This window comes from Phascolarctos cinereus, unplaced genomic scaffold (genome assembly GCF_003287225.1).
Source record: "Phascolarctos cinereus isolate Bilbo 61053 unplaced genomic scaffold, phaCin_HiC Scaffold_4;HRSCAF=312, whole genome shotgun sequence".
Classification (NCBI taxonomy): Eukaryota; Metazoa; Chordata; class Mammalia; order Diprotodontia; family Phascolarctidae; genus Phascolarctos; species Phascolarctos cinereus.
The window spans coordinates 466,099,360-466,123,538 of record NW_027555847.1 but is presented as its reverse complement, the minus strand read 5'-3'; the positions used below and the strand labels follow the sequence as shown (position 1 = coordinate 466,123,538).

Here is a 24,179-nt window from a genome sequence, read left to right as displayed (position 1 = left end):
AAATATTGCCATCATTCCCTTGGCTATGATAGAAAGACAAATAAAAGAACTTTGTAGAATGAGAAAAGGTAGGGAGACTGAACTCTGCATCAGCCAAGGCTCACCATATAAAGGTTAGCATAAACTAATAAAAGTCATAAACTCAATGGGCAGAATCAAGGCATCCAAATATCTTAAAGATGGAGGATTTCATCAGTTTTATCCCTCCACTGATACAGACGGTGACTCCTCTAGATCCTAGTACATGGGCTTGAGTTACTGTGCAAATGAGGGTTCATCTCTGTAGCAATTTGAATGTAGGTTCCATGATTTGTATGAATTTAAAAATGAGAAAACTTGCTTAATTTCTGCAGCCCATTTCAATACATTGATTTGTCAGCACATGTATGTCCAGATGAGTAATTAGGTGGTAACTCAAGCTAATGCACTAGGAAGGAGATAAAGAAACATATGCTTAAGACTTATGTGTACAGTAGAGATTTATTAAATGGATATTCTGTCCAACAGACAGGAGATGGGAATGGAATAAAGGGGACCTCTAAATCTTCAATCAGATTAGGGAGATGGTATGGCAGTTACATCAGATTGGGATAATGTAACAGCTCCAAAGATGTCTTCCCAGCTTTCCCTTTTTGTATAGAAAAAGTTACCTCTCTGATATGGGTTAAAGATTCTTCCTCTGTTTAGGCGTTCCAGGATGGTTACTGGTGTTATCTGGTATCCAGATGATCTACACTTTGGAATCTTTGAAGGCAGTAAAGTAAGATAAAAGTATCAGACTAGAACGTTCTCTGATTTACTTAAGGTTGGCTCAGAAGGGAGACACGAAGGGTCTTATCTATGATGCCAGGCACTATAGCACCGTCTGAGACCAGATGAAGTTATTGGGAAAAGAGTGGTGAAAACAAGAAAGAAGAAACATTTAAAAGTTACAGGATGCATGCTATTAATCTGACAAGTAACAGGAGAAGGCCTTAAGTTATAAGTTAGGAGGCCTGTTTATATTTTCCCAACTTTGGGATTCTCTATGTGAAATGTTTACTCAGATTTGAAGGTTGAACAAATTTCCAATACACAGATATTCTACTAAGATGACTCTTTTTAAAATTTATTTTATTTTTAATTTATGGAATAAAACAAACATTTCCATAACATAGTACAATAAAAAAGATGATTGCATATAAAGCTGCAAATCTACTATGTACAACTTGCTATTTCTTTCAAATACACAAAGTTATCATGTAAATTTCTTTTTTTCCCTTATTTTCTTTCCTCCTTCCCACCCTAGACACCATTAGATACAAATAGACATATATATATGTATATGTATGTAAAATTATTCTATATGTACTTCTATTTATCAATTCTTTCTCTGGATGCACAGTGTCTTCATATGTCCTCTATAGTTAGTTTGGGTATTTATAATAGTCAAAAATAACCATTTACTCAAAGTCATTCTTAAAACAATATTGTTGCTACTACACACAATATTCTGTTCATTTTACTTTTCATTATTTCATGCAAGTCCTTCCATGCTTTTCTAAAATCATTGAGGTCATTATTTCTTATAGCACAGTAGTATTCCATCAGAAGATTTCTCTTAATATAGCTAATTATACCTGGAAAGACTCACATGAACTGAGGCTAAGTAAAGTGAGCAGAACCAGAATATTGTATACAGTAACAACAATATCATATGATGGTCAATTATGAATTACACAGCTCTTCTCAGCAATACAAAGATCCAAGACAATTTTGAAGGACTTATGATGAAAAAATGCTGTTCATCTCCGGAAAAAGAACTGATGAAGATCGAAGCATACTATTTTTAGTTTATTTTTTTTTTGTGGAATTTTGGGGGGTTTTGATACATTTTTTTCACAACCTGCCTAATATAGAAAAATATTTTGTTTTGGGGTTTTTTTTGGCTAGGCAATGGCATTAAATGACTTGCCCAGGGCCACACAGCTAGTAAGTGTCAAGTGTCTGAGGCCAGATTTGAACTCAGGTCCTCTTAACTCCGGAGCCTGTGCTCTATCCACTGCACCACCTAACTGCCCTGAAAAATATTTTGCATGACTGCACATGTATGTATAACCTATATCAAATTGCTTTCCATCTTAGAGGGGTGGCATGGTGAGAAGGAGAGAGAGAATTTGGAACTCAAAAATTTAAAAAACAAACGTTAAAAATTGTTTTTATATGTAATTTAAAAAAGAAATATTAAAACAGAAAAAGAAATTTAAAAAATATAGCTAGTTATAAATGTGTATATGCATGTTTATATTCTGTAGCAGGAAATATTCATTTATATTCCTTAGAATAAAGGATAGCACTTGCATCTACAAAATTCTAAGATGCAAGACCACATTCTTATGCACATAATCAAAAGAGGGGAAAGACCTTCGGAGAAGATGAGACTATGGAAAATATTGCAGAAATGAAAGTTTTGTTGGTCTTGCCACACATGGTTTAAAACTTTGGTGGTCACATTATCTGGTGATGAGTTAAACTTAGTCTGGCTGGTCCTCAAATCACCAGGTCCATAATCAAAGCCTTTCCCATTTTGGAAGACCTGCCAGAGTTTGTGTTAATTGTGCAGATCCTTTGAAACTTAAAGGTCAGCTCCATGCCCTAATGAAGCATTGCAACAGGGCGCTATAATAAAGCTTCCTTCCTTCCTTCCTTCCTTCCTTCCTTCCTTCCTTCCTTCCTTCCTTCCTTCCTTCCTTCCTTCCTTCCTTCCTTCCTTCCTTCCTTCCTTCCTTCCTTCCTTCCTTCCTTCCTTTCTCCTCCCTCCCTCCCTCCCTCCCTCCCTCCCTCCCTCCCTCCATCTCTCTCTCTCTCTCTCTCTCTCTCTCTCTCTCTCTCTCTCTCTCTCTCTCTCTCTCTTTCTTTTTTCTTTCTTTCTTTCTTTCTTTCTTTCTTTCTTTCTTTCTTTCTTTCTTTCTTTCTTTCTTCTTTCTTCTTTCTTTCTTTCTTTCTTTCTTTCTTTCTTTCTTTCTTTCTTTCTTTCCAGTAGATAATGCCTGCCATCAAATGTCAAAAGTCACACGGGTTGGAACATTATATCTATTAAGTTTGAGGCTAAACCTAGTGCTAATCAAGTAAGGATGGATGATCCAATGCTTTCAGTGTATCCCAGGTGCCTTAGCTGTATAGTACCAGGTAGTATGGTGGGGGACTTGGGTTAATCCACTACCCCCAGTTCTAAAAGCTTGACAGTTTCAGCCATTGATTAAAGCAAATTATTGTGGTGGTTTTTTTCCCCTTAGGATTCTCCAATTTAGCTCCCTGTTTTGCTTTTTAAACTGATTTATGATGCTGTTTTTCTGGCATGTCTTTGCTTCAGCCCTGTGAACCCTATTTGTTCCTTGATAGTTTTGCTTCTCCCTGCTGTGGCAAAAACCTACAGTAAAGAGAAACTAAGGCACAAAGGTCTGGGCATAATCTATGTGGTTTTTTTTGTTTGTTTGTTTTTTTGGGGGGGGTTAGGCAATGGGGTTAAGTGACCTGCCCAGGGTCACACAGCTAGTAAGTGTTATTATGTGTCTGAGGCTGGATTTGAACTCAGGTCCTCCTGAATCCAGGGCCAGTGCTTTAGCCACTGGGCCACCTAGCTGCCCCTGGGCATAATCTATTATCAAGGTTAGCAGTTGTTAATAATAGAGATCAATAGCCCTTCAGTGACCAGAGACACATCTTACAATCAGAGTAGCTTTTTATACAATTTGGTGGTTACATAGCATCCAGTGATACAAACTAAACTAAACCTGTGATTGGTCAGAAGAAATGCGAAGGGTGGGCTATAATTCACACTGACTGGTAAGAGGGGTTTCCAGAGTCCATAGCAACAGGGAAAACACAGAGTGGAATAACACTCTCAGGAAAGCCCTGTGACAGATACCACTTAAAATCAGAGAGACCTGGTGCTGGGTAAACATCTCCTGACCATGTTGACTCGTCCACCACTCGTCTTTGTTATCTCCCACAAGAGACAGGACCAGCTTGTAGCTCTTAAAATTTGGGTACCCAAGCTCTTACAAACTCTATTGCTAAGACCCGTGCTATTAAATTCACTGATCTGTAGATACTAGTTACAGTGATTAACTAAAATAACTAAAACTCTTAACCATTAATCAATAATCACCTAAATTTCACAATTCCCCTCTGAGTTTTATGGATCACAAATAAGATCAATGCATTGACAAAGTCTGGTAGAAGCAATCTCCACCAGAAAATTTTTACAAATGTAAATGTGTCAGTGCATAGGAAGAATGGGAAGACATGGGCATTTACCTTCTAAACATACATTGTTACATAATGATTGGCTTATCTGAACTAGATTTACAATAGAAATATGGATATAGTAAATAAAAAATCAGTTTGTGGGTCACTGATAAAATCATCAAAGTCTTTTAGTTGATCCAGAGTTTGCTTAAGTATTGATCCAGAGAATTAATTAATTAATTTGGGTTTGAAGGGAGTCAAGAGACTCACACAAAGCTTTAGTCAGATTTTTAGTCTCTAAGGAAAGATGATTGACAGCATTGATTATGACAGTATATCTAGACAGTGGCAAACCAGCAGGAAGGCTCTATAGGGGAGCACCCAAGATTCTCATCCATCTGAATTTCCTTTTTTTTTTCTTTTTCCTTTTTGGTGAGGCAATCAGAATTAAGTGACTTGCCCAAGGTCACACAGCTAATAAATGTCAAGTGTCTGAAGTCGGATTTGAACTCAGATCCTCCTTATTCCAAGGCCAGAGCTCTATCCACTCACCACCTAGTTGCCCCCATCTGAATTTCTTATTGGTTATAAATAGGAAGTAGCATTTTTCATAACTGACAAGCTGAGCATCTCCTTCTGGTGAGGTGATCTGACTATTATTCTGATATTTACAAGTAGGAGGGTTCTCACTGTCTACGGTTCTTTTAAAGAAGATATTACAATTCCCACAAGCAAGGCCCCCATAATAACAGACCATAGCCACAGCCCCACAGACTCAACGAGAACACTCCTCTCATGGAAAAGGAGGTGCCAGAGAAGAGAAATCTTCCGGACACGGGGGCAACTGGGTTTCATTTAGGTTGGAGGCAGTCACTGAAGATGAGAAGATGCTGCTGACTCTTACCATTCTCATCTTTTAAGGGAGTATCTGTAGGCAGGCAGGAGATTTCAGATAGTGATGTAAATTTGCAGAGTGGAAGAGTCATAGCATTAAGGTGATTCAAAAGAAGGTCATTATTACAGTAATCAGATTGTAACATTGAAACAGGGAGGCTGACCATTAATCCAATCTAATCAATCTTGACCCTAAATTGGAATATAAGCCAGTATCTCAGTTAATAAAACAAGGGACACCAATTAGGAGAAGCCAGATCAGTGTTCTTTTACTAAGGTGGAGAGAATGACTCCCCACTGGAACGAAGGAGAAAGGCCAGGAAGAGGGGACCCCACCAGATCCTCTTTTGGAGATACATGGGTTTCATTAGCTCTTAGTTGTGTATATAACATAATCCATTGAAGTTCATGAATTTTTTAAGTATATCCCCTGATTTGTTAATATAGATATAGCAGGTTTGATAACAGAACAAACCCCTCCAGCCGCTGCTGTACTAGACAATTTTGCAAGTCTGCTGCAGCCAAGGAATTAACTTCTAACCTGCAAAGAAGAAATAGCACCAGAGGTCTGAGAAATAGCCTGAGTTGTATCTTGAGCTAAGATCTCAGTTTCTGCAGAGATTTCTAATTGTTTGCATAGTGAAGGCAACCCCAACAGATGGAAATAGGGACCAAAAAAAATCTGTCTACATGGGAAGAATCCTTTATAGGATTTGGAGATCTATAGTCCTCTGACCTTTTGTTGCCAGAAGGCCACCAGGATCCCAAATTTTGAATGGACTTCCAAGTTACAAATCCAAAGGAGTGATTATAAACAGAAACAGAAGGAGCTAGATTGGCAATACTACAGACCCTATATGATCCAAGAGGAAGAGTAGACTAAGCAAATAGATTGCATATAAAAAAAAAATGACCCAGTGAAACTGGGCCCCAAGGATGTTCTGGGAAGTTTTGAAGGGCCATGACACAAAAGAAAAATGGCCACTTGTATGATTTACCTTAGCACAGACCAAGGAGGAGTCAGAAAAGGGGAACATCAGGTGATATTGAACACCATTACCCATATTCACTACTCCAGTAATAGGGGTCTTAGTGATGTTTGCACAAATGTCAAAGCTAGGCAGAGGTGACATGAGAGGGAGAGGAGAAATTCTTTCCTTAAAGGAAGTCTTAGGCTGCTCCTCTAAATTGGGCATATCTAAGAAAATGATATTTCATATGTACTTGAACTGAAGGGCTGCCCAAACTCCAAGTCAAATTCCACGTGCCATTTGTGGTTTCACAGATGATAAAAATAAAAGATACAAAAGGTATTTGAAAAGAGGTGTTAGCCCTGCCCTTTGCACATTCAATCGGAGACTACTGTAATCCCAATCAATCTAATTTGTCCAGTGCCTACACGTAGTAGTTTTTACTCTCTATTTTGCCCATTTCTAGGAAGTTTGTAGGAATGCCCTTTCCACATATGGATGCTGACACTACCACTAATAATTGTTATTCTGTTGGTCTTATACAGCACCTATTATTGTTGGAAATGGGGAAACTAGGTAATTAAAGGATATTCTTGACCCTCCCAAAAGCCAAATTTTCCAAAATTGGATTTCTAACCCTGAAAACCCACTGGACAATGGAACTGCGGGGTCCTTTTCTAAGCCTGAAGAAGTGCACTTTGACAAGGAATTGGGTAAATGCTTTCTTCTAATTGGAGATGCAAAACAGCATTTTATTTCATTCTCTGAATCTAGCTAATTAGAAGAACAGATAGATGAATCCGAATTACAAAAGTCATGCACTTGGCATTATAACCTTTGCCATGTTGGTTTGGTCTTGGAAATGTCACCTTTAGTCCTTCCCTCTTCAATATATCTGAATGATAATGTGGTGGTTAGGATCCATCACCAGGTCACATACAGCTGGCAGGAGGCTGGAATCATTGGATTCCGTGGCTGCTGGGTTTGTCATCAGCTTTATAATAATGATCCTGTCTCATGGGTGCCTATTCCCATTAAGGCTAACATTCCTACAGACTTCCTAGAAATAGGCAAAATAGAGAGTAAAAACTACTATTTGTAGGTACTGGACAAATTAGATTTATTGGGATTACAGTAGTCATATTTACTAAGAAGAATTGATTCACATGATTTAACCCTACAGAAAGAGAAACAGTACTAACAAGTTCTATTGAAAAGGGAGAAGAGGAGTGGAGGGGCAGAAGGAGGATTTAGGGACCTAGTGACAAGGCTAGAAAGCTCAGGGAAAGACAGTTGACATATAGGCTTGTGCTGAGGTCTCCAAAAGGCAGTGGAACAGACTATAGCACTGCCAGAACCAGGGTTTAGATAACACGCTAGATTACCAGAATTATGTAAATAAGAACTGTCAGGTTCTGGTAGACAACCAAAGAAGGAGTCAGAGCAGAAAAAAGGTAAACCAATCAGTAATGAAGCAAAGATGGGAGCAGGAGGAAGTGTGGGCTGTGGGCCTGAACTGAAAATCACACATGCAAGAATTATAAGACCTGCTATGAGCAGTAGGATGAAGGCAACCATAACCCTAGAGGCCCTCTCTGTTTTCCACTTTCTATAGTGGTGTTATTGTGGTGTGGTATGACAAATGTAATTAGAAGAATTAAACACCAAGAAGCATGTCGTGCATCAGAATATGGCACAGGATTTGTGTGTGAACAGTGAATCCAAGAGTGTTTTTTCCCTAATCTTGAGGACATTTGAAATGGGCCTTCCCAAGCCAGTTGAGTTCTGCTAGTTCGTTGGAAGTTCTTTATACAGATTTTGTCACTGGGGCGAAGGTTGTGAAAGCAAAAAGTCCAAAGACCCTGTTTGTATCGCTGTTCCTATGTCATGGAGTTTTCAGTCTATTTTGCAATTCCTTTATACATGATGCAGCAGAAGTACCTCTTCCGAGCAATGATGTATTCACTAAGGAAAAAGATTTTACCTTTATGGGAGGATGTCTGAAATGCATTTCATAAGGAGAAACATGTAATTCCCTCCTTGGTCTACTTTGTAGACAGAACAAAGCAAAGGGAAGGATATCAGGCTATTCAAGGTGGGTTTCAGAGCACAGTTTTCTAATAAGGGATTTTAATTCTTTGTTTATGTGATCAACCTGAGCTGAACTCTGGGGATGATAAGGTGTATGAAATTTAGGAAAGATACCCAAATTAGAATAGACTTGAGAGACAATGGAATCTGTAAAAAGAGAATAGGGGTCAAAGTCCATTCAGGGTGGCAGGGTTGGGGGGCATACCTACGCACAATCTCTTTAAGATGCATTTTGGCATTTTGGCTACAAAGGCATCTGTGGCTTTAGAGCTAGGAAATGCTTCCACTCAGTGAATAAGTTGATCAACAATCACAAGACAAATTTAATAATAACCTGCTTTAGTCATGCAAATAAAGTCAATCTGTAACTGTTCAAAAGGGGTATAGACTAAGTGGTCTTAGTCTCTCTCTCTCTCTCTCTCTCTCTCTCTCTCTCTCTCTCTCACACACACACACACACACACACACACACACAAAGCCAACAAAAATTGCATTCCTAAAAGCATGTTGTTAAAAGATGAACAAGTAGGGCATGCTGCGCAAAATCAGAATGCAACAGGAGTAATTCTTGGAGTAACCCAACCCCTTTTAATTGTGTCTACAATTCCTCGTAATAGCCCATCTTACAAACAAAAAGATATATCTGGTGACAGAAACTCCAAGGAAGGAGTGGCTGACCATCCTCAGTCAGGCAGACCCCAAAGACCTGTTTTGTCTTATATTGCTGTTTCCATTTTTCTACTTCAAAGTCATCATAGTGGGAGGGGTTCCATTTTCTTTTTTTTTTTTGTCATTAGAGGAAATACAAAGCAGCAAATTTTTCAGCTTCATCTGCTTTATTATTGCCTTGACAAACTGTCAGTGCTGAACAGTGGACAATAACCTAAGGCCTCAGGTAGGTAAATGGCTGAGAGAAAATCTTTGATGAGTTTGACGTTAGCAATAACCTTTCTGGAGGGAGTAAGAAAACCGCTCTGAAGCCAGAGCATATTCCAATCGCATGGCAGACTCCAAAAGCATAGCAGTCAGTATAGACAGCAGCATTATTATCAGCAGCAAAGTGGTGAGTCAAAGCCACCAACTCCACAGCTTGAGTGCCAAGGTTGGATGGCAATGAGCCTGCCCAAACGGTGTCATGGTCAGAGACCACAGCTGCACTAGTAGCATGGACACCATCTCTGATGAAAGAAGATCCCTCAGCATAAAGGACATAGAGTTCTGGAGGGGAGTGTCATCCCGGGGTCGTTCAGCCATGTCCACCACAGAAGCACAGTCCTGTAAAGGTTCAGTAGAAATGTTTAAGTCAGGAAGGAGTGCTGCAGAGTTGAGAACAGAGCAATGTTGAAGAGTCGCATTTTCTTTCCCAAACAAAATCACTTCATATCTTGCTAATCTGTGTTCTGAAAAGGCTTAAATAGGGTGAAGGAGAAGAAGAGCCTCAACATCATGGGGGCATGGCACTATTAAAGAGGCTCCCATAACTAAGTCATTAGCCTTTTCCACTAAAAGAGCAGTTGCAGCAAACAGAGCAGAGCACTAGAGGCCACAGAATCCAACTGGGCAAAATAATAGGCAACAGGGAATAAAAAAGGACCAAAATTCTGGGTCAGGACCCGGGGGGCCACCCTGCTTGGCTCATGAGCTGAAAAGAGTAAAAGGCTTCCTGAAGTCAGGGAGCCCGAGGGCAGATGCAGACTGAAAAGCTTTCTTGAGATCAATGACAGTAGCAAGATGTTCAGGTTCTAATTGCAGAGGTTCAGGTACTCAGTCCTTAGTGCTGTGAGGTGAGGAATCTCACCCACGAAGGAATCCATCGCCTGCAATAACCTGCAGCTTCTAGGATTGCTCATGATTGCTTCTTGGTTCCCGGCACAGACAGCTGCCACAGAGCTTGTATGCACTTGGGAGAAAGAGAGCTGAGTATCAGCAGACAGAAGGAAACCACGGTATTCCGCTCGAGGAAGGCACTACTGTACCTTTAGTTTGGAGACTTTATGGCCCTTTAGATGAAACTGAAGAAGATGATGGCCATCTTCTTGGCAGATGTCAGGTGTGTGGGAGGCTAGGAGGAGGCCTTCTACATACTGGATAAAAGCAGAACCCTTAAAAGTGAGAGAAGCCATATCTTGCTGTAACAATTGGGAAAACAAGGTGGGACTTTCCACGTACTCTTGAGGCAGACACTGTGTCCGGGTATCCTTCCAGGTGAAGTCATATAGGTATTAGGGATCTGGGTGAATGGGGATACTAAAGTCAGAACACAAATCTATCACTGTTAAACAGGTAGCCTTGCAGGGAAGAGAAAAAACAATAATGGCAGGGTTAGGTACCACTGGATGTCTAGGTATAACATAAGCATGAACAGCATGTAGGTTCTGAACAAAGTGATAAACAGATTTGCCATCTAGGCCTGGTTTAGGCTTTTTAACAGGTAGGATGGGAATGTTATAAGGGGATTTGTAGAGTATTGTAACACCTTGTTTTCTTTTTCTTTTTTTCCAGTTGGGCAATGGGGGTTAAGCGACTTGCCCAGCGTCACACAGCTAGTAAGTGTTATGTGTCTGATGCTGGATTTGAACTCGGGTCCTCCTGAATCCAGGGCCGGTGCTGTAACCACTGAGCCACCTAGTTGCCCCCTAATACTTTGTTTTCTTAGTGAATCAATAATAGCGGAGATTCCTTTGGTTGCTTCTTGAGACAAAAGGTGCTGGGGTAGGGATGATGGGGTCTCCTTTCTCAAGAGTGATTGTAACTGAGAAAGCGGATTTCAAAAGTCCTACATCAAAAGATGAACTGGCCCATAATGAGTCAGGAATGTCTGGTGAAAAACTAGTTTGAGTAGTAAAAGATAAAATTGGGAATAATGGAACAATACTTTCATCATCATCATCATCGTCACTATTATCATCATCAGAGAGGTCAATTAATACAGAAATCATGGACCAAGAATCTTCTGGGAGATAAGGAGAAAGTAATTACCAGGAAGGCATGAAATAGTGGCTTTTAATTTACAAAATAGATCTCACCCCAACAGATTAATAGGCATCTTGGACATCAATGTTGCACTGAAAGAGGGCTACAGTGACACTTTGCAGAGATAGCACGGAAACATCTTGGGGTACACCCTCAATTTCTGCAACCTTTTGGAGTTCAGTTGGAATACACAGAACTTTGTAATGTATTTGAAACTGAATTGGAGGTGCTGGTGTCAATCAGTCATAAGAAACATTACCAACCTTAAAAGGAACATGGGATTCACCAGTGGGAGAGGCAACAACTGGGATAACTGGGGCAAAGAATTTTGGTCCAGGAAAAAGGGCGTTTTCCCCAGAATCCCTGTCTCTGTCTCTCCCTCACACCTTCATACTAAAGACTCTCATAAGGGTCTTACAAACCCATCTCTATGGGAACTTGCAAACTCACTGCTGTTTGAAAAGTGAGGAGTGATGAAGTCACCCCTAATCTGAAAATACAGATCATGTTTTTTCATGCAGTCTCTTTTGAGACGTCTTCTTTTGTAGCAATAAAAACATATAGAATTCTCACAACCAGGGTCACTTGGACCACAACCAAAAGGGAGGGGGCTTCCTTCTTGACCCTTTCCTTTGGAGCTTTTTCATCCTTGTACCTACCCTAATAAACATACTGGGGAATACCTTTGAGTTCACTTATGTTCTTCTCATGCAATCCATGACAGGTCTCATGAGACCTAATTACATATATCTTACTGTGACTGATGAACAAAAGCTGAATCAACTCTCCTGGTATCCCTAGGTTGAGTAGATCTAACCCTGTGTTTTTCTTTGCATTTTAACATAGTCTGTTATAAAAGTGTCTGGGAGTTTCATTTTCCTCCTGAATGGTTTCTTGAGGAAACTATTGTCTGTTTCCCAGGATATGTTGCACAATTTTCCATTCCTCTAATCAAAGCATCCCTAGCTTGTGTCAGCCTAGCACAATTACCTGAATCATTAGGATTCCAGAAAGGGTCTTATAAGGGCCAATTGGGAAGATTTATCTGTCCAGCAGAGACTTGGTCTCCTGGTAGCCTATTGACTGCTTCTATTAACAGCTGCCTTTCTCCTGGGTGAAAGTACCGTGTCCATTAAATCCATGATATCCCCCCAGATGTAATTATACTCTCTAAAATAGCCTGGAATTGATTGATAACAGCTCCAGCATCCTCATTGAATTTGGGGGGGTGTCCTTCCTCCAGGTGACAAGATTAGAGGGACTAAAAGAATGGTAATTTCTAACAATGGCTAAAGCTCCATTAGTGAAATCCTGAATGAGCATCTCTTGCAGAGGGAGAATGCCAGCAGGCTGTTCTGTGGGAGATTCATAAAAAGTCAGATTCCCTGTAGCATTACCATGAGTCAACTTTCCTTGAATAGGTACCAAGCCGGTCAGCCTTCCTCCATTCCCAGAGGGAGTGGGGTTCTTTGAGATTCAGGAACAGGTTGAAGGAGCAGATGGAAGAGTAATAGGAGTAGACTGAGTGGAAGGAGTGTAAGATAGGAAAGGAGAGAAAGAAGGCCCTTTTTGTTGCTGTGAGCAAGATTCTTCACTAAAAACATGCCCATTAAGACCAATAATTCATTTGATGCAAGTGAGAGTTTTCAATAGCCATTCTCAAATTTTCCAAGATGTGGTGGTAGTCCAAGGAGCCATGCTTGGGCCAAAACAGTTCATCAGTTGATTCACTAGCAGTTTTAGATCAGTGCTCGCTTAATTTGACAGCATATGCTTTTGTCATTCCTGGATGAACCAACAGCTTGCTTTGACTCCAGGATTTAAGCAGTTTTTCCAGGAGTATCCCTGCAGGAATACCATTACCTCTCCCCATTGTCACTCTTTAAAGAAATATTAAATGGGAAAGCAACAGTAGTGATCACAAGTGGTCCAGGGAGGGTAGTTAGGAAGTGGCCACAGGTGACTCCACAGTGGTGACTAGTGAGGCATCATCTACTTGTACCAAAGCACAGAATTCAAACTGTTACGAGTTACTTGTTACTTTTAGTTAATTATTTAGAGATCTAGGCTGTAGGATTGCCTTGAAAGGCAGGAGCTCCTTCTAAGGTTTATCCCTCAGAAGTTCCCTTCCAAGGGGTCACATGGTTCAGCTACATCCCTTGGTCCTTGCTTCCTCAGTTTACCTGGCAATGTAGGCATGGCTGCCTTAGAAGCATATAGCCATAGGCCTGGTCCTTGACTCATGGATCTAACAAAGCCCAGGAAATTTCACCAGGGGGTCCCTCCCAGAGGCTCACAGCACTCCACCTAGTTGCCCCTGCCTTTGAGACTGCTATCACAGCACCATGCTCAAAACAGCCTTGGTGCAGCTGTTACTAATTTTCATGTCAGAGTGGGTGTCTGGTTCATGACTTAAAGGGTTACCTGAGGACTGATTCTCTATTCTGAATGACTGTTTGGGAAAAGGCCAAATGATTACTTAAAAACATTTTTTTGTCTTACCAGCTGAACACTATATTGCTTTGGCAAACTGCCACTTGGAAAAAAAGTGGCTGTTAGTTTTTTCTCAAATCTCCCTGTGAAGTATTTACTTTCTCTTTAAAGTTTTCTGCTAAAAGCTTAGTGTGCACAATTGATTTTAAGAGGCCCCTGTTATAGCCTTGATATTCTGCTTGTATAATAACTTAGTACCCTAAAGCTTTTTCTAGATGCAGGAAAATGCTATTCTATCTGCAAAAGAAATTCCTTAGTTTATTGGAAAAATAAATCTGTCTCCTCTTGCAAGAGAGAAGGTGCTCTGCTTACAATAGATTTTTTTTCTTTATCCTTTATTCTTTTACACAGAGCATAAAAACTTCTGACTGGTTTACAATATCTCCCATTTAGGAACTTACCTTACCTTGGAGAAAATTAGGTTTAAGGCCGAGAGAAGAAATCCTATCCCAGGAGCAATCCTCCTTGGGAAAGTCCCGTAGTGAAAAAATGCTCCTGGAGCACTCTGAGAATTCCTCAACTAGACTGGCCCAAGAGGTGAGGTTCTTGGCTAGCTTACCAATTGTGGCAAAAACCTGCAGTAAAGAGGAACTGAGGCACTAAAGTCTGAGCACAATCTACTTATTAGCAAGGCTAGCAGTTGCCAATAACAGAGATCAATGGCCCTTCACTAATCAGAGACACACCTTACAATCAGGGCAGCTTTTTATGTAGTTTGTTGCCACCCAGTGATGCAAACCAAACCATACTGACTGGCAAGAGGGGGTTCTAGAATCCATAGCAACAGGGAATATACACAGTTGGGTAACACCCTCAGGAAAGCCCTGTGACAGATACCAGTTAAAACCAGAGAGACCTGGTGCTGGGCAAACATCTCCTGACCATGTGGATTCATCCACCGCTCATCTTTGTTATCTCCCACAAAAGACAGGACCAGCTTGTAGCCCTTAAAATCTGGGTACCTAAGCTCTTACAAACTCTACTGCTGAGGCCCGCACTATTAAATTCAAATTTGATCCATAGATATGTGATTAAAACTCTTTACCATGTACAAAAATATTTATAGCAGCTCTTTTTGTGGTGGCAAAAAATTGGAAATTGAGGGGATGTCCATCAATTGGAGAATGGATGAACAAGCTGTGGTATATGAATGTAATGGAACACTATTGTGCTATAAGAAATGATGAGCAGGCGGACTTCAGAAAAACCTAGAAAGACTTATATGAACTGATGTAGAGTAAAATGAGCAGAATCAGGAGAATACTGTACACAGTAATAACTACGTTGTGAGATGACTGATTTTGATAGACTTAGCTCTTCTCAGCAATGCAGAGATCTAAGACAGCTCCAGAGACTCATGATGGAAAATGCTATCCACATCCAGAGGAAGAACTTAAGAGTCTGAATGCAGGTTGAAGCATATTGTTTGCTCTTTTTTTTTTCTGTTTTGTTTTGTTTCTTCCTTCTAGTGGCTCCTCCCGTTAGTTTTAAGTCCTTCTTTACATCATGACTAATGTTTAATATGAATGTATAAGTAAAGCCTATGTCAGATTGCATGTCATCTTGGGGAGAGGGACAGAGAGGGAAGGGGAAAAAAATTAAAACTCAAAATCTTATGGGAATGGATATTGAAAACTAAAAAGAAATAAATTAATTATTTTTTAAAATGATCTGGAGAAGAAAAAAAAGAAAATTTGCTTACTGTTCTCTAAGAATTTAAACATTTTTGTCATTTGGTGCAAATGTTTAATAATTACATATAGTTTTCATTGACCATAGTGCTTTTAAAAATGTAATGTAGTTTCCCTGATTCTTTTTCTCTGTGATTTCACTGATGTAAGCATATAAATGTTTATTTTTCCTTTATCATACATTATGATTTTATCATTGCCTGAAGAATATATTTTGCTGCAGTCCAAAAAAACAGAAAAACAAAAAACCTCTTAACCATTAATCAATCAATAATCTAAATTTCACATTTTGGAGTACCCTAGAGGCCAACCAGCTTCCTTGAGTCCTAGTCCGTGCTCCTGCTTTTTCTCCTGACTAGAAGTCCAGGTGGTATAGGACAGAGCCACATATTCTCCTTCCTTTAAACTTGTTACACACTGAATCATTTTGACTTTTTCCCGCCAACCCACCCTCAACCCTGCTATCAATTCTTAAGAGAGAACACATATCAACAGTTGGTTTGAGTTCAGTGACATGATGAAGATGCATAATGGGTTGTTAAGTTTGAAATTAAGTTCCACTTCACATTTTACTCATGACTGTGTGGTTGAATATTATGAGGTGTAAAATAAAATAGAAATTTTCCTTAATTCTTAATGTAATTTAAAATACATTAATTATTTCCAAAATTTCTGCTTCTTGTTTTGTATTTTAAAACTAGAATACTGGAAAATATATCTTTAGTAAAAAAAGATCACTAGATTTATATACTCATGTAGATGCTAGGAAGAAATATTCAACAGAGGCGTATTTTGCCAGTTCATCAATTTCTTTCTGCTGTGGCTCCCACATTTTGTATACTTTTTATAAAGTGAGATATCATTTTATCTTGGAAATAAAACCCAAAGGGAACCTATTATCATAAAACATCACCCAATGGTCTTACCAATGATCTAATCATATCACTTGACAGTTTCCCATTTGTTAAGTTAGTGTTTCTATTATAAACCTTACTTCATGGAGTAAAATGAATGGGAAAGAAAAGAAGAGATAATATGTTAGCTATGTAAAATGACAGGTGACTGACTTAGATAAAACTTTTAAACAGTGATGACAAAGAGAATTTAATAAATCTTTGGTTTTAAGAATTTATACAGAATAATAAGGACATCAAAATTTATGTCATAAATTATTCCCATACAGTTTTGTATTTCACTCAGTAATGTGTAAATAACACATCCTTTTTCATATTCCTCCACATTCAAAGTAATTTAAACTAAATTATACTAAAATTTTCAAAGCTAATAATTTTTAAAAAATCAAAGCATTTATGTGTTTTTAGGAAAAAAGCATTGGCATCAAAGTATCATATAAATACAGATAATACAAGCTATTGCTGCATGCTACCGCTCTTAAAATATGGCAATCTAATTTCAGATTTGTAATTAATTCTAGTTTTATAGTATTATATATAAATAATTGCGTGTTTTCAAACCTAAGGACTCCTTTGAAAGAATCAGTTGGAGGTCAATACAACTAATAAACTAATGCGAATGACTTTTTGTATTTTGAATGTCGTACCACGCTAGATTCAGTCCCCAGAATTCCCTAATGGTAAAACTTGGCATTTACTCTAGCTTAGTAAGACATACACCTTCATCAACTCATGAACTTTCTGGAGCAGAATTTGACCCACTACATCTGTTTTGCATTTGAATCTCAAGGTACAGTTTCTTCCTCCTAGTCAAATGTTTCATAATCACAAAATACTGATAATCTAAAAACCCTTTATTCACATATTTCTGCAAATCATTAGCCAGGATGCTAAAAAGTTTGGGAAAACAATTCTACACAGTGCATGTTAATTTTTCTTGCTAAGTTTTAATCTTGCTAGTATTTTAATGACAAACAGTACACCAGATTGAGACTTCTCTTTTTAAAAATTGATATTGGTGACTTTTGTTTTTATAGTGTCTAAATTTCCCTTTATATTCTTTCCTTCCAGAGAGCCACCAATATAACAAACAATGTTTTTTTTAAAAAAGAAAAAGAGGAAAAGAGAAAGCCATCAGCAAAACTTTGAAGTTTTCAATACTTTGAAAAAATGTGAAAATATATTCACTGTTCCCTTCCTGTGGACCTCCCATTTCTACGAAGGCAAAGGCTCCTTCTATAAAATGGGGGAGGTAACTATAGATAGCTTTGATTTCTTCCTTTGAAAACTGCCTGTTCATATCCTTTGACCAGTTGCCAATTGAGGAATGGCTCTTATTCTTATAAATTTCTTCCTACATTTCTGCAGTAATTTCTATTCATCAGGAACAGACGTGGAGCCAGCTTGTTTGGAATCTGTCACTTCAGTTCTATGTGAGAAAGTAGTGAAGACACCTAAGAAGAAGCCTGGAAGAATGAGTGGTCCTTACCAAATACATACAGAATAAAATGGATGCTGGAGAAAATAAAATTTAAATGCCCTGCAGAGTCCATTTTGAAAATATCTCAAAGAGGGGAAGATTCCAAAACAGTGATAAAATTAGAAGACAGAATTTTAACCCAAAATATGTAGCTGCAAAGACATAAACAAATTATTGCCCCCATAAGTTTACTTTCTTTTAAAACAAGTTTATTGGTGATTTTGTTTCATTTCTGTCATTTCTGAACACCATACCAATAGAGCTCTCTCATAAAGCAAAACAAAGATAGCAACATGTCATTCATTCCATTTCTGTAGTCTACTTCCTCTCTGCAGGTCTACCTGTGTGACTCTGGGCAAGTCACTTAATCTCTGTCAGCCTTGGTTTCTTTATGTGTAAAATTAAGGGGTTGAATTTGACCACCTATAAGATTCCTCCCACCTCTACGTCTAGCCTAGGAATAGTAACACTAGATCACATTTGGGAAATTGTGCCATACTTTTCTCTTTAAAAAAACTATACCTTTTTTGTTTAATATGAATGTATATGTATAGCCTATGTCAGATTGCATGTTGTCTTGGGGAGGAGGAAGAGGAGGGAGGGGGAGAAAAATTTAGAACTCAAAATCTTATGGAAGTGAATGTTGAAAACGAAAAATTAATTAATTAATTAAAATAATATCAAAAATTGATATTTTTTGTTTGAATATCCCATTCACTTCTGAAAATATTTTTCTTCCATCAAGATTTCCTTTAGCAAGATTTCTCTTGTGATAAAATTTTCAAAATTTTAGAAATATTTTGATGTTAAATATTATTTTGTTTATACTTAATTTTTTTTAAAAAGAAAAAAGTTCAGTACAACCAGCCCAAAACATTGACCATATCTGTTAGATTATGTGATATCCTTTGCTTATAGTCACCTACCCCTGTAACAAGGGGAAGCATTTTCTCAACACTTCTCCAAGGCCATATATAGTCATTATTCAGTTATCCCTTCCACATTGTGACTTTCTCCATCTTAGTTTTGCTATATCATAGGTCAGGCATAAGAAATTATATTTATCTCTTCCACACTGCAGGGGTTAGGGGTATGGCACCCTCACAATCTGAAAAATCCATGTAAAAATTTTGGGCCCTCCCTTTAAACCAGAGAAACCTGAATTTTTTTCTTTTATCTTTAATGGGATGTTTACAGTACCTTATTGTAAAATTTGGATTAATATTATTTACTACTGTACATATATTTTATGTATTTCTGAGTTTCTGAACTTTTTCTGTGTCATCTGCTGGCCTTTGCATGTCATCTGCAGCTTCCACAAAACTCCTCCAAAATTCCCATTTAATTTCTTATGCCCAACTGCAATATACCAAAACCACAATGGGGAAAGTTGTGATGTGGAAGGGATAACTATAATTATATGGTGTTTACTTGCTTTCATCATTCTTTCCTTTATTTTGTAAATGTTGTGTGTGTTGTTTTCCCAGTTCTACTAATTTCACTCTGTACCAGTTCATATAAATCTTTGCCATTTTTCTGAATTCTTTGATTCATCATTTCTTTTTTTTTGGCTAGGCAATGGGGTTAAGTGACTTGCCCAGGGTCACACAACTAGTAAGTATTATGTGCCTGAGGCCGGATTTGAACTCAGGTTCTCCTGAATCCAGGGCCAGTGCTCTATCCACTATGCTACCTAGCTATCCCAGATTCATCATTTCTTACAGTAGATTAATATCTCAATATATCACTAAACTATAATTTAGCCATTTCCCAATCAGCGAACTACAATTTTGCTTTCAGTTCTTTGATATAATAGAAAGTATTGCAATTAATATTTTGGTATATATAGGACCTTTTTTGTCTTTAGCCTCCTTGGGATATATGCCTAATAGTAAATCAAAGGATATGGACATTTTAATCACCTTTTTTAAAGAATAAAACCAAATTGCTTTCTAGAATGGTTAGATTAGTTTCACCAATAATATATGTACTGGTCCTATTTACATCCTCTATTACCTTTGTCAATTTGCTGGGTGTGTGGTGAGTTGTTTGAATTTTCATTTGTTACAATGAGTCATTTGGAGAAATCTTTCATATGATTGTTAGCTTTCATTAAAAAAAAAACTGTTTATTCTTATCCTCTGACCACTTAGCCACTGGGGAATGACTTTTGGTGTTACATATTTGTGTTAATTTCTTATATTTCTTGGATAGTAGACCTTTACTGAGATATTTGCTACAAAGATTCTCCACCCTTCACCCTTGTACTAACGATTACCTTTCTAATCCAAGTTGCATTGTTCTGTTTGCATAAAAGTGTTTCAATTTCCTGTCATCAAAATCATGTTTTATCTTTGTGATTTTCTTTATCCTTTGTTTGAATACAAATTCTCCCCTAGCCATAATTGTAAAAGAGATCTTATTGCATTTTTTTCTTTGCTTTTGATGATCTCCCGTTACTTACTGCTGTAAAAACACGTTTTCAATCCCAATATATTTCTGGTGATTATGTGATTGTGAATCATGGAATATCATTACCTCAGATGAATCAAAATTTCAGATGATCCAAAAGGCAATGGAAAGAAAAATGGAGGCGTAAGTAAGCAGCACATGTTTCTAACACTGATTTATACTTAAAATATGATGTAAATGAAATTGTTAATGACACGTGTGACTAAAGAAGGAGATGTTCTGGTCAAAAGCAAAAGTAAGGAATTATAGTTTAGTAGCTCACGTACTGTACTGGTACACAAGAAATATTAACAAAAGAAGAAGAAAACCTCTAATATATTAAGTGGGTCCTTTATGGCAGAGATGTTAAACACACAGTCCACAACACTCCAGAGTGAAGTCTGAGCCTAATTAAAATAGTCATTGGGAAATATTTAACAAAATAAATAAAAATACAATAAAGCAAAGACAATGTTACATTTTCAAACTCAGTCAATATGCAGCCTGCAAGGATGCTTATGTATAGATTTATAGCCTCTGTTTCGCTATGGAGTATTTAATAGAAATCTGTGGAAAAGAATTGTATAGGATAAGATGCCAAATGGGGTTGTGATCTTCACCAGTGAAGGGAATGTTCACAATGATAGATCCTTTGAAAAATCAAAATAGCGTTGTGATTCCAGTGAATGTATTCTTGCAGTTTTTGTATTTGTCAGAATCTTAGAATTAATACCTTGCTGTTGTTTTGAAATGTAGCCTGGGGAAAGGGTAGTCTTTAGTGTTGGAAATCTAAAGTTCTGAAGTCCTAGATAAGGAGATGTTGGAGTAAGTGAGGGGAAGAAGAGACAATGAGAACTGGGGGATAAGGCTATTCTAATGATCAGAGCTCTCCACCAAAGGATCAGGCTGTCTTGTAAAGTGATGAGTTAGCTCTCATTAGAAATATTCAACCAGAGGCCTGTAGGAAGTTTCTTGCATTGATGAAGAAGTTGGCCTAGATAACTTTTAAGGGCACTAAGATACTGTGTTTTGATTTTGGTCTCTTGTTTTCAGCCGATCCACCAAATGATGCAATGAGAAATTATTAACATCTGTCCCTCAAAATGGAATTTCTGGGAATCTGAGAGGCTCATCATATACCTGCCATTTCTTCAGTTCCTTCGATTTTCTCTAAGGTTGAACTGAATAAATTAGAGGGCACTGTAAGCTTGAGTCTTTCCATGAACTCTTCCATTATCTTGGACTGCAGAGAGCAGCATTTTGAAGCTCTAAAACAGCTTTCCCACATTAAATTGCTTCCACCCTCCTGCCTAGAAGGGACTCTTTGAAAATCCACTCTTCAGAAAAAAAGGGGGGAAGGGTTTGGTAGGATTTTATGGCATTCAGAGATTTACAACCCAACGGGACAATTCTAGGATCCCTTGATTCTAATCTCAGCCACAAACTGGTCCTCTAGTGATGAAGGGGATTGCCTTCTCACAGCAGCATCTTGTCTGAAAATGACTACTATAAATCCTCCCTTTCCTTCTCTCAAGCCAGAGGTGACTGCCAAATTTGGTTCCTTGAATGTAATGTTCAGAGCTAGCTGCCAGGTGCTGTGATTGATCCTCTAGTCCCTGGGGAGTCAGGTAGACTTTTACTTTTTTCTTGACAATACATACACTTTTTGCTCCTTTGCGTGGAGGGGGGTGGGGGTGAGGGTGCCGGAGCTATGATTTCATTGGAAAATGGATTTCACAGTGAGGGAACTCCTGCCAGTTCAGACCAGCATCTGCTCTGTAGCTTCTAACTTTAGAGGGTTGCCCAGGGCACTGAAAGGGTAAGAGACTTATTTATATGGGGTGACCTAGCCAGTATGTGTCAGAGATGGGACTTGAATTTAGGTCTCACTACCTTTTGTTCTTATCCTCCTTTAATTTTTCCTTTCTTTCTTTTTTTTTTTTTTGGTGAGGCAATGGGGGTTAAGCGACTTGCCCAGGGTCACACAGCTAGTAAGTGTCAAGTGTCTGAGGCCAGATTTGAACTTAGGTCCTCCTGACTCTAAGGCTGGAGCTCTATCCATTGCGCCACCTAGCTGCCCCCATCCTCCTTTAATTTTTCTCAATATTCTTGAATAACTCATTCACAAAATATATTCAGCATCATTCCCACTTGTAGGACTATCTTCCTTGACTTGAGATAGGGGAACATGTTCAGACTGGAAAAGTCTTAGGTGTTATCTTCATCTCCCAGGAAACACAAAGATGATAATAAATCCTCTAATTTTTTTGATAGTTTCTATGTCATTTAGAAAGCAGGGACAAACAGATTAATTCCATTATTAAAGCTAGCTAGAAGAGCTAAACTAATTATCTAAAGGCATGAAATAGAAAGGCAGACGTTTTTCCTCCTCTTAAATGTAGGAGAGAAACGAAGTCAGACAAGTTATAACACTTCTAAAAATGTAAGATCTTTGAATATTACCCATGATTTCAGAGTTTCCTAACAAAATATGGCTTAATTAAAAACCATAAAATAAGCATTGTATAGTTGCAAACTGCTTTGCAATCTACATAAAAACCAGGTCAGGCAATCAGTATTTCCAATTTGAAATAAACCTTCCCATTCCTTGCCTACTCTCCTTGCCGCACCCCCTCCCCGGCTCAGTCATATTGCAACAAGTCAACGGTGAAATTGAGGTTAAGATTCCTAATTTCTGGTGGCTAATGATGTGACTAATCCTTTCCTTAAAATCACTTTAAAGTTTGGAGAATTAAGACAACTTTTTCTTTTCTCCCATCATATTGTAAGCAGTCTGACCCTTGCTCCTCATGCCAAACTGCTGGCTAGATGTTTGTTCCCTTCCATATCCACTTTCAAACTCCCAGTAATGAAGGAATCATAGTAGGTAGAAGATTATATGCATGATCCAGAGAGATTTTTTAAAAAGAAAGTGAGAGTCCAAATCACTCTAATAAGTTGTTCTGCTTAAATTTTTAAGAGCCTCATAAGGCCTTCAAAATGTGTTACAAGAGCAGGGCAGGGTTGTTTGCCAGGGAATGACTACCATGTCAAAACAAAATAGGTAAGCAAATGTAAAAAAGAAAAAAGAATACTTGATAGTTCAAGCACAAGCAGATTGTAAACACAGTGATTTTTGCTATAATAAGTTAAGTCAAACTGTAACCATGGGCAATTGGTTTAATCTCTATGAGTCCCAGCTTCCTCATTGGTAAAATGGGGATGATAAGCCTCACAGAGTTGTGCGGATCTAATGATATAGGTAAAGTACTCTTCAAACCTTAAAGTGCTATATAAATGTCAGTTAATATTATCATCCTAAGGTTTAATATTGTGACTTGGCAGTCACATTATATAATATATACCCAGACTATAATCTGAGTTCTCTAATGCAGGCACTAATGCTTTAGGCCAGTGATAGGATGATCCTGCCCAATTAATGGTGGGGGTAGGGATCTGAGGGAGTGAGAGTGAGCATATGTTAATGGTGCTATATGCCCGTGTAATTTTTGTTTTTGTAATTATCATAGCTTATAGCTATCCTCAGGAGGAATAGCCAAAGTAGGGTCAGTTGCTGATGATGCTGAGATAGGAAAATGATTAGACTGGATCTCTAGTTGAGTCCAGGAGAAAGGTGTTCGGTTTCTATTTTTTCATTCCTCCAATTTAATCATGAATCTAGTTCTGCAAATAGTAGGGACATAGGTTCAATAGTGGAGAGCAAAAGTGCCTCGGGGTAAGCAACCATGGAGTGAGGAAGCACAGACTTAGAGAAGTTTGAATGAGCTAGTCCATGTGCCATAAATACTAATTATACTGATGCTGCCTAACTAACTCCTAATGCTTTTGGGAACAGATATCACTTAGTTCTGACCAGTACAGTAATGTTCCCCTGACTAAAGGGATGACTTTTTATCCTGAATAGTGCAGGGCTCCCTTAGTGTAGAACCATGGTTTCCAATGAATTGTGTGGACTGGCCTGAAAAGGTGG

At 38.3% G+C, this 24,179-nt stretch overlaps 1 long non-coding RNA gene across 1 annotated transcript in view; it reads left to right on the top strand.

Annotated features, from left to right (window-relative positions):
• Positions 1 to 20,251, top strand: part of LOC144456969 (uncharacterized) — a 68,218-nt gene extending 47,967 nt beyond the window's left edge. Inside the window, exons 3-5 of the long non-coding RNA XR_013486216.1 lie at positions 9,049 to 9,081; positions 10,689 to 10,732; positions 17,329 to 20,251. This is a non-coding gene — a long non-coding RNA (uncharacterized LOC144456969). The remainder of the gene's footprint in view (positions 1 to 9,048; positions 9,082 to 10,688; positions 10,733 to 17,328) is intronic.
• Positions 20,252 to 24,179: the final 3,928 nt, after the last annotated feature.